This window comes from Triticum dicoccoides, chromosome 3B (assembly GCF_002162155.2).
Source record: "Triticum dicoccoides isolate Atlit2015 ecotype Zavitan chromosome 3B, WEW_v2.0, whole genome shotgun sequence".
Classification (NCBI taxonomy): Eukaryota; Viridiplantae; Streptophyta; class Magnoliopsida; order Poales; family Poaceae; genus Triticum; species Triticum dicoccoides.
In genome coordinates, this window is record NC_041385.1 from 802031524 (window position 1) to 802048262 (window position 16739).

A 16739-nucleotide genomic window follows, 5' to 3' on the forward strand; every position below is an offset into this window, starting at 1 on the left:
AGAGTGAAAACAAGGCCTTCAGAGCAGATAGTGCTACCTGTCGAAACAGATCTATTGTTGGGTCCCGATAGCTCCTCAGAGATGGATTCAGAGACAGATGACCAGTCCTATTCCCCTACTGAGGTGTATGCTCTAACTTGGCACAGTTATACTGCTCATATCATGCATACGGTGTCTTGCATTGCATAGTTTAGACATCATATACACAATATTCAACACCATGTTCTTAGTTCAGACATCATATCGAATGCCCTCTATTTAGCATATAAATCACATATGTGAACTAAATGATGCGATCCTGATTACTTAGATAACATGTAGGTGAATTATGTCATGCGATCCTGTTTAGTTATTCATGTATATTTGAATTATGTTATGTTATGCTATCCAGTTTAGATAGACATCATATATGTGAAATTATGTCATGCTATCCATTTTAGTTAAACAATATACATGTAAACTATTTCATGCCCTCTTTTTTCCACACTATCTATTGCATCTGTCTCTCATACAATGTATGTACATTCAACTATGTTTCCTGTTTATCGCCCATTTGAATTGGAGCGGGTGATGCCAGTATCTAGCGGAATAAAAACACGGTCTTCAAATAAAACAGTGCTACCTCTTGGTGGAGATAGTACCCTGGTTGTACATGCACAAGAACCAGCCCTACCACACATAACCCAAACTCTCGCAGATTGTACCCCTACTGCGATGGACAGAGAACCAGCTTCACCCAATCTAACCCCAACCCCAGCCGATAGTAACCCAGTTCCTGTTGAGACAACACCATCTCCACCAAAGAGCTCCCAAACAAGAGCAGTTAGTAAGACAGCTCCAGTGCCCAAAGGGCCAGTACTATCACGGCGAACCCCAACTCCACCAGTTAGTACGCCTATTCCTGTGGAGGAAGCACAACCAGCCAGTCGTAGTTTAGCATCTATCGCATTTGATGTTGTTAAATCGTATGTGCGTATCTTCCCATCTTGGAAATATTATACTGAAGATGAAGGAAAATGCTAGTTGCAGGTGTTTGTCTAGGAGTTATGTGTAAGTAATGTTATTCATGGCAATTACTTTGCTTCATCCCATACATCCTACCTCCATGATGGTTATAATACAACAAATTTTCCCATTTTTCTCTATAGAGAAGGACCGATTTGGGAACTCAGGATGAGGTAACCTGTGCTAATACCTCTGCTATATTCAATAATGCTTGGTGGAAGTATCAGAATTACCTGAAGAAAACGTACTTCACCGGCAAAGAAACTCATCAAATTCCCTTACGTTCTCCTGAGACACATTTACTGCACTATGACTGGGAACGCCTTGTTCTGTACTGGTCCCGAACCAAGAATGTGGTAAGGTCTATGAGCTCATTTTCTATTTTTAAGTATTATATTCTTGCGTCTTACTGTACTCTGTTCATGTAGAACAAGTGCCTAAACCTGAAGAACAACTGTTCTAATTTAAGATTCCATTGCTATCATAGTTCAAAAAAGCACTAGGCGTTAATTGTGTGTTTTGCCACCTCCTTGCACATTACTGACCAAAGCGCATGCTTATGCGCAGTTATGCATAGGCTAAGCGTAGTTATGCGCAATGCGTTTTGCCAACGCCTAGAGCCTAGGCGCGCTTAAGCGCTCGCTTAGGCGCGCCTTTTTTAACTATGGTTGCTTTGCTCTTATATCACTGTATTTACTGATACAAACTTATTTTTAAATTGAAGGATCCAATCGAAACTCCAATGGCACAGCAGGTATGTTCACGCATGTTTCTTTAACAGGTTTGCTCTTATCAATAGCTCTTTTCATTTCAATTTCAATTGTGTATACAGTTGACTTTCATATCATGCACATTACAAGCATCACAACAGAGCCTATAATGTTGTTGTACATGTAGACATGTGGTACCCATCTGAAATCTTGTTGTTCCGTGTAGTTTCCCACGCTTTGTATTCTTTCACTGCTGCTTTGTCTTGAACTGATATGATTTGAACCGTGTCTCTATTTTGATTTGGCAAGACAATGCAGTGACCATAGGACATAGATATATGTTTGTTTGATGCTTTCATTATGTATTAGTACTTGGCAATAGAAGACTTGGTAGTTTAATCCTGTCCACCTTACTAATGAACTGGTTCACCGAAATGAGTTTCATATACTAGTACATGCTAAACTTGTTATGTGTCTGCTTGTTTCTTCTTTTAGAATGCTGACAGAATATTGGGGAAGAGTGCCTTATAAAGCAATGGTAAAGGAAGTAATGCAGATAAGGTTTAGGATAGTGACACATCCTTGTTGGTCTCCAACAAAGCTGATAAAACAGCTAAGGAAGACTATCTTGAAGATAGCGAGACAACCCCAAAGTCCTGTCTTGGTTTAGTGTTTGAGTTACTGGCCACTACCGCATGCACAAGCTATTCAAACTCACTGTCTGAATCAGTTCGGTTTCTTGAGTCTCAACTACAAGCTGAAAGACATTGATCAGCTGTGCTGCGACAAGAAGCAGAAGAACTGCGGAAGTCCCTGGAGCATTCATATGCATACTTTCTGGTGCAACAGTAAGCGTTGGAGGATTTTAGCGCCAAACAGGACAAAGCTAATCAGCTTGCTAAGCTTATTGCCAGCATGGTGGATACCCAGGATAATGTTTCTTGAGCTCTTCTGAAGTTGTTTCAGTTATGCTCTTGTTTTGCTGCCGTGTTTATTTGCACTAGTGGCCAATTTTGACGGCCAATGTATGTAATATGCTGCTTTGTTCAGTGGATGCCCAGTGGATGTAATATGTGTAATAGAGGTAATAGGCTAGCCTTAATTGCTTGCTTATTTATTTCCTTATTGTCTTGTTTAGTTGTTTCCTTGTAGTCACTATAGTTCTTTTTCTGCGTTTTTCTAGTGGCCATAATAGCCTATTTTTGGTAACTAGGCCAAAATAATCATGGCAACACACGGACTGATGGGCCTCCTGCAGGCCGTATGATCCATGGGCCTTCGATCGGCCGTAGGACCATTGGCCTTCTATACGGGCTGTAGGATCCATCGGCCTTCTTCTATACCGGCCTTAGGGATCAATGGGCCTTCTACGGGCCGTAGGATCCATGGGCCTTTTACGGGCCGTATGACCCATGGGCCCTCTATGGGCCGTACTATCCATGGGCCTCATATGGGCCGTAGGATCCATGGGCCCTCTACGGGGCGTATCATCATTTCGCCAATCATGGGTTGTACTATTCATGGACCATTATGGGCCGTTAATAGGCCGTATTTGATAACTCTATGAAAACAGCCCAACGGGTTTTTTTGACATGAAAACGGCCCAACATACTAACGGTCCACAAACGGGCCGACTGTAACGACGGGCTGAATTTGGCCCACAAGCAGAAAATGACAGTAACGGGCCGTATGTAACCGAATGCTGCAAGTGAGCCCAAGAATCAATGGGCCCTGAGAAGGCCGAAAGATAACTTGGGCTGGAAATGGCCCAATGCAATAACGGGCCGTTAATGGGTATAAAGTGATACACTGTTCATTACGGGCTAGTTTCACCACGGGCCGTTAATGGGCCAAGAGTTACAAAGGTCCTCATATGGGCCGAAAGAAGTCATGGGCCACACATGGGCCGGAAGTTAAAATGGGCTGAATCATATTGGACGGCCCAGATGACGCTACTGGGCCTAATTCGGATAGGGCGTAACGGGCCCTGGGTTAGCGGGCTGTAAATGGGATATATGCGAACAAGTCGTTAACAGGCTTTCCATGGGCTGGCCCGCCACCTTTTGACCAAGTCAAACGAGCTGGACTTTTCACAGGAATGGGCCTCTGTTGGGCCATGCCACGTGTCGCCGCATCATAGGCGCCTTCGGTCCAATGAGCGGATGATATTTGTCCCAACGGTGAGCCGACACGTGTTTCCTCCAGCCAATGATGATTTTACACGTGGAAAATCCCCATTGGTCGGGGCTGTTAATGGGTTATCGGATCCAAAACCTGACCCGATAGCTTAATGGCGTTCCGTTATGGTGGATGCCACGTGTCGGTCACCCTTGATGAAAGCACTTTTGTGACGCGCGATTTATCGTCATGGAAGTGGACACTTCCGTGATGATAATTTTGGTAATGTCATGGAACACTTCTACGACAGCACAGGTATGACTATCTTGATTCTGTCATAAATTTGTCATGGATGTACATGCATGACAAAAAACGTGACCTACTGTGACAAACACGTATCATCACAGAAGTGTATTTTTTTGTAGTGTTCCTATCCTGGTGGGGGTGATTTCAACATTATCAAAAGGCGTGATGAGAAGAATAATGGTAATTTTGACGACAGATGGTCATTCATGTTTAATACTATCATTTAAAGCTTGGATCTGAGAGAGATAGAGCTTTCGGGTAGAAAGTTTACCTGGGCTAGTGCGATGCCAATTCCGACGTTTGAAAAGTTGGATCGACTACTGGCTAGTGTCGAATGGGAACAGAAATTCCCCTTTGTAATAGTTCAGGCACTTTCTCGAGGTATTTCTGACCACACGCCTTTATTTCTTGACTCTGGAGAGGCCACCCACTTGGGAAATAAAAATTCATTTTCTTTCGAGCTTGCTTGGTTTGAGAGTGAAGGCTTCTTTGATCTCATAGCCAGAGAGTGGGCTAAGGATGCATGAGGTAGGTCTGCGCTTGAGCGTTGGCAGAATAAGATATGCACTTTTGAAGTTTCCTACGTGGGTGGGCTAAGCATCTGAGCGGGATTTATAAGGTAGAAAAGGAACAACTCCTTACACTTATTCAGTCCCTAGATGTAAAAGCAGAAACCACGGTTCTGCCAGCCTCCGAGCTTCATGCCAAGCTTGACGCGGAGATGAGGCTGAAAGAGCTTCTTCGTGAGGAAGAACTAAAGTGGGTGTTGCGGGCCAAGGTCCGCAGAGTAGTCCAGGGGGATGCAAACACTCAATTCTTCCACATGATCGCTAATGGCAAGCACCGAAAGAAGAGGATCTTTCAGCTTGAACAAGATGAAGGAACGATTCTTGGTCAGGAGAACCTAAAATTATACATTACTGAGTATTACAAGTAGTTGTTTGGGCCTCCAGAGGATAACTGTGTGTCACTGGATGAGTCTAGGATTGATGATGTGCCTCAACTTATTGTTGTTGAGAATGATATTTTAGCTGCTCCTTTTTCTGAGAAAGAGGTGTTTGAGGCCATTTTGCAGATGAAAAATAATAAGGCTCCCGGCCCGGATAGATTCCCGGCTGAGTTTTATAAGAGGGGATGGCATATTATTAAAGGAGATCTGTTGCCGTTGTTCCATGATTTATTCTCTGGCCAGATTCACCTTTTTTATCTGAATTTTGGAACGATAACCATGCTTCCCAAGAAGACAAAGGCAGTGAGAATCGAGCAATTCAGGCCCATCTGTCTTCTTAATGTTAGTTTCAAAAAATTTACCAAGGTCGGGATGAATAGGCTCACACAGATTGCGCATGCCGTGGTGCAGCCTACTCAAACTGCTTTAATGCCGGACAGGAACATGCTCGAAGGGGTTGTGGTCCTTCATGAAACGCTCCATGAGATTCATACGAAAAAACTTAATGGAGTTGTTTTCAAGGTGGATTTTGTGAAAGCGTACGATAAAGTCAAATGGCCTTTCCTTCAACAGGCCTTACGCATGAAGGGTTTTGATGAAGCTTGGCGACGCCAAGTAGAATCTTTCACGCAAAAAGGGAGTGTTGGAATTAAAGTGAATGACAACATAGGTCATTATTTCCAGACACACAAGGGCCTGAGACAAGGTGATCCAATGTCTCCTATTCTGTTGAAATTGTTGTTGACATGTTGGCAATCTTGATAGGTAGGGCAAAGGAGGCCGGTTAGGTGGGTGGCTTGGTGCCTCATCTAGTTAATGGTGGTGTGTCCATCCTGCAGTACGCTGATGATACAATCATCTTTATGGAGCACGACTTGGCAAAAGCGAGAAATGTGAAGCTGGTGTTATGCTTATTTGAACAATTGGCCGGTTTGAAGATTAACTTCCATAAAAGCGAGTTGTCCTATTTTGGTAGAGCCAATGAGGAACAAGAGGCTTATAAGCAATTGTTTGGATGCGAATTGGGGTCATTACCTTTCATGTACCTAGGTATACCCATTCACCATCGTAAGTTGACAAATAGAGAATGGAAGTGCATCGAGGATCGGTTTGAGAAGAAACTGAGTTGCTGGAAGGGCAAACTCATGTCTTATGGAGGCCGATTGATTCTTATTAATTCGGTGCTCACGAGTATGCCTATGTTTCTCTTATCTTTCTTTCAAGTCCCAGTTGGGGTTAGGAAAAGGCTGGACTTCTATCGATCCCGATTCTTCTGGCAGAGTGATGAGCTAAAGAGAAAATACCGACTCGTCAAATGGGATATCATCTGTCGACCGAAGGACCAGGGGGCCTTGGTGTTGAGAATCTTGAAGTCAAGAACAGATGCCTTCTCAGTAAGTGGCTGTATAAGTTATCAGTTGAGACTGCGGCAACTTGGGCGCAGATTCACCGTAGCAAGTATCTGCAATATAAGACTTTGTCACAGGCGACAGTGAGACCGACTGACTCGCCGTTTTGGAAGGGGCGTATGAGAGTCAAAGCTGCTTTCTTTAATAGAACAAAGTTTATTGTCGGTAATGGTAACACCACTCGCTTCTGGGAGGATACTTGGCTTGGCGTCGTTGGCGCTTCAGTATCCGTCCCTGTATCGTATTGTGCAGCAACGTGATGCTCTGGTTGCAACGATTATGCAGTCCATTCCCCTTAATATTCAGTTTAGGAGGGTGCTTATTGGCGACCGATGGGAAGCATGGCTTCATCTGGTGAGTAGACTGATGGAGGTTCAGCTAGCTCATCAGCCCGATCAGTTGCATTGGAAGCTTACTAGGTCTGGAGAATTCACTGTCAAGTCGATGTATATCGATGTCATCAACTCTAGTGTTATTCCTAGTTCCAATCATGTTTGGAAAGTCAAGGTTCCTTTGAAAATTAAAGTGTTTATGTGGTTTGTACATAAACAAGTCATTTTAACAAAGGATAACTTGGTTAAGCGCAACTGGACAGGATCTACTAGGTGTAGTTTTTGTGATCGGGAAGAAACTATTAAGCACCTTTTCTTTGATTGCCCGTTGGCGAGAGTGTTGTGGCACACGGTGCAAATTGCCTTTAACATTACTCCTCCGAATTCGGTCAGTTCGTTATTTGGAACGTGGCTTGTTGGGATAGAATCCGAAACAGCTAGACAAATTCGCGTAGGAGTATGTGTGTTGTTATGGGCAATTTGAACTGCAGAAATGATTTGGCTTTTAACAGAACAATAACTATTCATTTTTTATAGGTTTTATTCCGAGCTTCTGCGCTGATCCGTATGTGGTCCTTACTCACTCCCACGGAGGCCATGGAGCGTTTGGTTACTGGATCTGTCCGGTGGGAGATGGTAGCGCGAGATATCTTCAACCGGTTTGGATGGCGGTCATGTAATAGGATAGGAGATTAGTTATCCTATCTTTGTTATGCCTGCCGGTTGTGCCTTTTGGGCCTTTTGTTATTGGCTTTTTGGTTCTTTGCGAGCTAGCCATTTATTTGTTTTCAGACTATAAGACCTTGTTAAACATTTTTGTTTATCTATAAATATGGTCGTATGCATCGTTCTGATGCAGAGGCCGGGGAGTCCCTCTTTTCGAAAAAAAAATCACGCGTGGAGGGTCGGGAGCATGGTCGACACCGGGGTAGCATGCGATGACATCGCTCTGTGCAGTTGTGGCGAGCTGCAGTCCCAGCCGCCGCATGCTGCATCTGTTGTGTCGAGCTCCTCTGCCATTCCCCACTATCGCCTCAATGGCCATGTCGCTGCCGTTCGATGCCCACTAAGCCACTGCTTCTCAAAGCTTTGTTGGTGGTAGCCATGGAGAGGTTGTCGTGAGTCCCACAATGGTTGCTTCCCTCTGTCGGCGGCAGTCATGGAGGTGGGCGCAACAGGCATGCGGCGGCAGGAGGGCGCGCCATGAGGATGCTGATTCCCCAACCCAGTATTAAAATACACATTGAAATACAAGCATTTATTCAATCAATGTTTTTAAGTAAAAAAAGGCTCACGTCAACAAAAAGTAAAGAAAATGGTATAGGTAGAAAGGTATGGGAAAGTTGTAGTGGCATATATTTCCAACTACGGGCGAACCAACCTGTGGTTGGATGGTTAGAGGGACTGCGGTATTCCCAGCCCACCAGAGTTCAAATCCTGGTGCTCACATTTATTTCTAGATTTATGTCAGGTCTGGCGATGTGCATTTAGTGGGAGGAGACGTTCCCGTCAACGACGAGGTGCCTACTGATGTTCAAAAAAATATATTTCCAACTACGGTTTTTGTAATGGCATTTTTTACAATGGCATGAATCGGAGGAACCCATACTCTAAAGGGGGGACCAAATGACTATTTAGGGGAGTTGCTTTGAGATGCTCTTACATACACCCACAAATACACAAACAAACATATGCACGATTGTCAAGTTTCAAGGTTGTACGGGATATACAGTAGTTGAGATCGAGGGAAAATGGATGAACAAGCTTGACGAGAATCCAGATTTCTTCTCAAAAGCATTATAAAAAGCTTACATGTGTATTTACATGAGTATTGACTTCCTAGATTAAGATAGCATTCCACACAGGTCAACTAAGGCAAAATTATTAGCCAAGCTCAACGCCCGTGCAAGGTTATAGTCGAAAATGGTAATCCTGAAGGAAATATGCTCTAGAGGCAATAATAAAGTTATTATTTATTTCCTTATATCATGATAAATGTTTATTATTCATGCTAGAATTGTATTAACCGGAAAAATGATACATGTGTGAATACATAGACAAACATAGTGTCACTAGTATGCCTCTACTTGACTAGCTCGTTTATCAAAGATGGTCATGTTTCCTAGCCATGGACAAAGAGTTGTCATTTGATTAACGAGATCACATCATTAGAAGAATAATGTGATTGACATGACCCATTCCGTTAGCCTAGCACTTGATCGTTTAGTATGTTGCTACTGCTTTCTTCATGACTTATACATGTTCCTATAACTATAAGATTATGCAACTCCCGTTTACCGGAGGAACACTTTGGGTACTACCAAACGTCACAATGTAACTGGGTGATTATAAAGGAGTACTACAGGTGTCTCCAAAGGTACATGTTGGGTTGGCGTATTTCGAGATTAGGATTTGTCACTCCGATTGTCGGAGAGGTATCTCTGGGCCCTCTCGGTAATGCACATCACAATAAGCCTTGCAAGCAATGTGGCCAATGAGTTGGTTACGGAATGAAGCATTACGTAACGAGTAAAGAAACTTGCCGGTAACGAGATTGAACTAGGTATTGGATACCGACGATCGAATCTCGGGCAAGTAACATACCGATGACAAAGGGAACAACGTATGTTGTTATGCGGTTTGACCGATAAAGATCTTCGTAGAATATGTAGGAGCCAATATGAGCATCCAGGTTCCACTATTGGTTATTGACCGGAAACGTGTCTCGGTCATGTCTACATAGTTCTCGAACCCGTAGGGTCCGCACGCTTAAGGTTTCGATGACAGTTATATTATGAGTTTATGAGTTTTGATTTACCGAAGGAGTTCGGAGTCCCGGATGAGATCGGGGACATGACGAGGAGTCTCGAAATGGTCCAGACGTAAAGATCGATATATTGGACGACTATATTCGGAGTTCGGAAAAGTTCCGAGTAATTCGGGTATTTTTCGGAGTACCGGGGAGTTACGGGAATACGGGGAAGAAGTATTGGGCCTTATTGGGCCATACGGGAAAGAGAGAGGGGCTGCCTAGGGCAGGCCGCGCGCCCCCCCAAGGCCTAGTCCGAATTGGACTAGGGGGAGGGGCCGCGCCCCCTCCTTCCTTCCCTTCTCCCTTCCCCTTAATTGTCTCCTACTCCTAATACTTGGAAGGATTCCTAGTTGGACTAGGAAAAGAGGAATCCTACTCCCGGCGGGAGTAGGACTCCCCTAGGGCGCGCCATAGAGAGGGCCGGCCCTCCCCTCCTCCACTCCTTTATATACGGGGGCAGGGGGCACCCCATAGACACACAAGTTGATCTACGGATTGTTCCTTAGCCGTGTGCGGTACCCCCTCCACCATATTCCACCTCGGTCATATTGTCGCGGAGCTTAGGCGAAGCCCTGCGCCGGTAGAACATCATCATCGTCACCACGCCGTCGTGCTGACGGAACTCATCCCCGACCTTTGCTGGATCGGAGTCCGGGGATCATCATCGAGCTGAACGTGTGCTGAACTCGGAGGTGCCGTACGTTCGGTACTTGGATCGGTCGGATCCTGAAGACGTACGACTACATCAACCGCGTTGTCATAACGCTTCCGCTTACGGTCTACGAGGGTACGTGGACATTACTCTCCCCTCTCGTTGCTATGCATCACCATGATCTTGCGTGTGCGTAGGAATTTTTTTGAAATTACTACGTTCCCCAACAGTGGCATCCGAGCCTAGGTTTTATGCGTAGATGTCATATGCACGAGTAGAACACAAGTGAGTTGTGGGCGATACAAGTCATACTTCTTACCAGCATGTCATACTTTGGCTCAGCGCTATTGTGAGATGAAGCGGCCCGGACCGACATTACGCGTACGCTTACGCGAGACTGGTTTCACCATTACGAGCACTCGTGCTTAAAGGTGACTGGCGGGTGTCTGTCTCTCTCACTTTAGCTGAACCGAGTGTGGCTACGCCCGGTCCTTGCGAAGGTTAAAACAGCATTAACTTGACGAACTATCGTTGTGGTTTTGATGCGTACGTAAGAACGGTTCTTGCTAAGCCCGTAGCAGCCACGTAAAATTTGCAACAACAAAGTAGAGGACGTCTAACTTGTTTTTGCAGGGCATGTTGTGATGTGATATGGTCAAGACGTGATGCTATATTTTATTGTATGAGATGATCATGTTTTGTAACCGAAGTTATCGGCAACTGGCAGGAGCCATATGGTTGTCGCTTTATTGTATGAAATGCAAACGCCTTGTAATTGCTTTACTTTATCACTAAGCGGTAGCGATAGTCGTAGAAGCAATAGATGGCGTAACGACAACGATGCTATGATGGAGATCAAGGTGTCGCGCCGGTGACGATGGTGATCACGATGGTGCTTCGAAGATGGAGATCACAAGCACAAGATGATGATGGCCATATCATATCACTTATATTGATTGCATGTGATGTTTATCCTTTATGCATCTTATCTTGCTTTGATTGACGGTAGCATTTTAAGATGATCTCTCACTAATTATCAAGAAGTGTTCTCCCTGAGTATGCACCGTTGCGAAAGTTCTTCGTGCTGAGACACCACGTGATGATCGGGTGTGATAGGCTCTATGTTAAAATACAACGGGTGCAAAACAGTTGCGCACGCGGAATACTCAGGTTAAACTTGACGAGCCTAGCATATACAGATATGGCCTCGGAACACGGAGACTGAAAGGTCGAACGTGAATCATATAGTAGATATGATCAACATAGTGATGTTCACCATTGAAACTACTCCATCTCACGTGATGATCGGACATGGTTTAGTTGATTTGGATCACGTAATCACTTAGATGACTAGAGAGATGTCTGTCTAAGTGGGAGTTCTTAAGTAATATGATTAATTGAACTTATATTTATCATGAACTTAGTCCTGGTAGTATTTTGCAAATTATGTTGTAGATCAATAGCTTGCGCTGTTGCTTTCATATGTTTATTTTGATATGTTCCTAGAGAAAATTGTGTTGAAAGAAGTTAGTAGCAATGATGCGGATTGGATCCGTGATCTGAGGTTTATCCTCATTGCTGCACAGAAGAATTATGTCCTTAATGCACCGCTAGGTGATGGACCTATTGCAGGAGCAGATACAGACGTTATGAACGTTTGGCTAGCTCAATATGATGACTACTTGATAGTTTAGTGCACCATGCTTAACGGCTTAGAATCAGGACTTCAAAGACGTTTTGAATGTCATGGACCATATGAGATGTTCCAAGAGTTGAAGTTAATATTTCCAGCAAATACCCGAGTTTTGAGATATGAAGTCTCCAACAAGTTCTATAGCTAAAAGATGGAGGAGAATCGCTCAACTAGTGAGCATGTGCTCAGATTGTCTAGGTACTTCAATCGCTTGAATCAAGTGGGAGTTAATCTTCCAGATAAGATAGTGATTGACATAATTCTCTAGTCACCATCACCAAGTTAGTAGAACTTTGTGATGAACTATAGTATGCAAGGGATGACGAAAACGATTGTCGAGCTCTTCGTGATGTTGAAATCAGTGAAGGTAGAAATCAAGAAAGAGCATCAAGTGTTGATGGTTGACAAGATCACTAGTTTCAAGAAAAAGGGCAAAGGGAAAGAAAGGGGAACTTCAAGTAGAATGACAAGCAAGTTGTCACTCCCGCGAAGAAGCCCACAGCTGGACCAAAGCCTGAAACTGAGTGCTTACACTGCAAAGGAAATGGTCACTGGAAGTAGAAATGCCCTGAATATTTGGTGGATAAGAAGGATGGCAAAGTGAACAGGGGTATATATTTGATATACAGGTTATTGATGTGTGCCTTACTAGTGTTTATAGTAGCCCCTGAGTATTTGATACTTGTTCAGTTGTTAAGATTAGTAACTCGAAACAGGAGTTATATAAACAGAGACTAGTTGAAGGGGAAGTGACGATGAGTGTTGGAAGTGGTTCCAAGATTGATATGATCATCATCGCACACTCCCTATACTTTCGGGATTAGTGTTAAACCTAAATAAATGTTATTTGGCGTTTGTGTTGAGCATGAATATGATTTGATCATGTTTATTGCGATATGGTTATTCATTTGAAGTTAAAGAATAATTGTTATTCTGTTTACATGAATAAGACCTTCGATGGCTATACACCCAATGAAAATAGTTTGTTGGATCTCGATCGTAGTGATACACATATTCATAATATTGATGCCAAAAGATGCAAAGTTAATAATGATAGTGCAACTTATTTGTGGCACTGCCATTTGGGTCATATCGGTGTAAAGCACATGAAGAAACTCCATAAAGATGGATTTTTGGAATCACTTGGTTATGAATCATTTGATGCTTGCGAACCGTGCCTTTTGGGCAAGATGACTAAAACTCCGTTCTCTGGAACAATGGAACAAGCTACTGACTTATTGGAAATAATACATACCGATGTATGCGATCCAATGAATGTTGATGCTCGTGGCAAGTATCGTTATTTTCTGAACTTCACAAGATGATTTGAGCAGATATGGGTATATCTACTTGATGAAACATAAGTCTAAAATAGTTGAAAGGTTCAAAGAATTTCAGAGTGAAGTGGAAAAAATCATCATAACAAGAAAATAAAGTTTCTGCGATCTGATCGCGGAGACGAATATTTGAGTTACGAGTTTGGTCTTCAATTAAAACAAAGTGGAATAGTTTCACAGCTCACGCCACCTGGAACACCACAACGTTATGGTGTGTCCGAACGTCGTAACCTCACTTTATTGGATATGGTGCGATCTATGATGTCTCTTACTGATTTACCATTATCGTTTTGGGGTTATGCATTAGAGATAGCTGCATTCACGTTAAAAGGGCACCATCTAAATCCGTTGAGACGACACCGTATGAACTATGGTTTAGCAGTAAACCTAAGTTGTCGTTTCTTAAAGTTTGGAGTTTGATGCTTATATGAAAAAGGTTTTCAACCTGATAAGCTCGAACCCAAATCGGAGAAGTGCGTCTTCATAGAATACCTAAAGGAAACTGTTGGGTACTCCTTCTATCACAGATCCGAAGGCAAAACATTCGTTGCTAAGAATGGATCCTTTCTAGAGAAGGAGTTTCTCTCGAAAGAAGTGAGTGGGAGGAAAGTAGAACTTGATGAGGTAATTGTACCTTCTCCCAAATTGGAAAGTTGTTCATCACAGAAGTCAGTTCCAGTGATTCCTACACCAATTAGTGAGGAAGCTAATGATGATGATCATGAAACTTCAAATCAAGTTACTACAGAACCTCGTAGGTATTCCAGAGTACGGTCCGCACCAGAGTGGTATGGTAATCCTATTCTGGAAGTCATGTTGCTAGACCATGATGAACCTACGAACTATGAGGAAGCGATGATGAGCCCAGATTCCGCAAAATGGCTTGAGACCATGAAATCTGAGATGGGATCCATGTATGAGAACAAAGTGTGGACTTTGGTGGAGTTGCCTGATGATCGGCAAGCCATATTGTATAAATGGATCTTCAAGAGGAAGATAGATGCTGATAGTAGTGTTACTATCTACAAAGCTCGACTTGTCGCAAAAAGGTTTTTCGACAAGTTCAAGGTGTTGAATACGATGAGATTTTCTCACTCGTATCGATGCTTAAGTCTGTCCGAATCATGTTAGCAATCACCACATTTTATGAAATCTGGCAAAAGGATGTCAAAACTGCATTCCTTAATGGATTTATTATAGAAGAGTTGTATATGATGCAACCAGAAGGTTTTGTCAATCCTAAAGGTGCTAACAAAGTGTGCAAGCTCCAGCGATCCATCAATGGACTGGTGCAAGCATCTCGGAGTTAGAATATATGCTTTGATGAGTTGATCAAAGCATATGGTTTTATACAGACTTTTTGAGAAGCCTGTATTTACAAGAAAGTGAGTGGGAGCTCTGTAGCATTTCTAATATTATATGTGGATGACATATTGTTGATTGGAAATGATATAGAAATTTTGGATAGCATGAAAGGATACTTGAATAAGAGTTTTTCAAAGCAAGACCTCGTTGAAGCTGCTTACACATTGAGCATCAAGATCTATATAGATATATCAAGACGCTTGATAAGAGTTTTCAATGAGTACATACCTTGATAAATTTTTTGAAATAGTTCAAAATGGAATAGTCAAAGAAGGAGTTCTTGCCTGTGTTGCAAGGTGTGAAGTTGAGTATGACTCAAGACCCGACCATGGCAGAAAATAGAAAGAGAATGAAAAGTCATTCCCTATGCCTCAGTCATAGGCTCTATAAAGTATGCTATGCTGTGAACCAGACCTATTGTATACCTTGCTCTGTGTTTGGCAAAGGAATACAATTTTGATCTAATAGTAGATCACTGGATAGCGGTCAAGAATATCCTTAGCGAGGACTAAGGAAATACTTCTCGATTATGGAGGTGATAAAAGATCCCGTCGTAAAGAGTTACATCGGAGCAAGCTTTTACACCGATCCAGATGACTCTAAGTCTCAATCTGGATACATATTGAAAGTGGGAGCAATTAGCTAGAGTAGCTCCATGCAGAGCATTTTAGACATAGAATATTTGCAAAATACATACGGCTCTGAATATGACAGACCCGTTGACTAAGCTTCTCTCACGAGCAAAATATGATCACACCTTAGTACTCATTGGGTGTTAATCACATAGCAATGTGAACTAGATTATTGACTCTAGTAAACCCTTTGGGTGTTGGTCACATGACGATGTGAACTATGGGTGTTAATCATATACAGATATGAATATTGGTGTTAAATCACATGGCGATGTGAACTAGATTATTGACTCTAGTGCAAGTGGGAGACTGAAGGAAATATGCCCTAGAGGCAATAATAAAGTTATTATTTATTTCCTTATATCATGATAAATGTTTATTATTCATGCTAGAATTGTATTAACCGGAAACATAATACATGTGTGAATACATAGACAAACATAGTGTCACTACTATGCCTCTACTTGACTAGCTCGTTTATCAAAGATGGTTATGTTTCCTAGCCATGGACAAGGAGTTGTCATTTTATTAACGAGATCACATCATTAGGAGAATAATGTGATTGACATGACCCATTCCGTTAGCCTAGCACTTGATCGTTTAGTATGTTGCTACTGCTTTCTTCATGACTTATACATGTTCCTATAACTATGAGATTATGCAACTCCCGTTTACCGGAGGAACACTTTGGGTACTACCAAACGTCACAACGTAACTTGGTGATTATAAAGGAGTACTACAGGTGTCTCCAAAGGTACATGTTGGGTTGGCATATTTCGAGATTAGGATTTGTCACTCCGATTGTCGGAGAGGTATCTCTGGGCCCTCTCGGTAATGCACATCACAATAAGCATTGCAAGCAATGTGGCCAATGAGTTGGTTACGGAATGATGCATTACGTAACGAGTAAAGAGACTTGCCGGTAACGAGATTGAACTAGGTATTGGATATCGACGATCGAATCTCGGGCAAGTAACATACCGATGACAAAGGGAACAACGTATGTTGTTATGCGGTTTGACCGATAAAGATCTTCGTAGAATATGTAGGAGCCAATATGAGCATCCAGGTTCCGCTATTGGTTATTAACCGGAAACGTGTCTCGGTCATGTCTACATAGTTCTCGAACCCGTAGGGTCCGCACGCTTAAGGTTTCGATGACAGTTATATTATGAGTTTATGAGTTTTGATGTACCGAAGGAGTTCGGAGTGCCGGATGAGATCGGGGACATGACGAGGAGTCTCAAAATGGTCGAGACATAAAGATCGATATATTGGACGACTATATTCGGAGTTCGGAAAGGTTCCGAGTGATTCGGGTATTTTTCGGAGTACCGAGGAGTTACGGGAATACAGGGAAGAAGTATTGGGCCTTATTGGGCCATACGGGAAAGAGAGAGGGGCTGCCTAGGGCAGGCC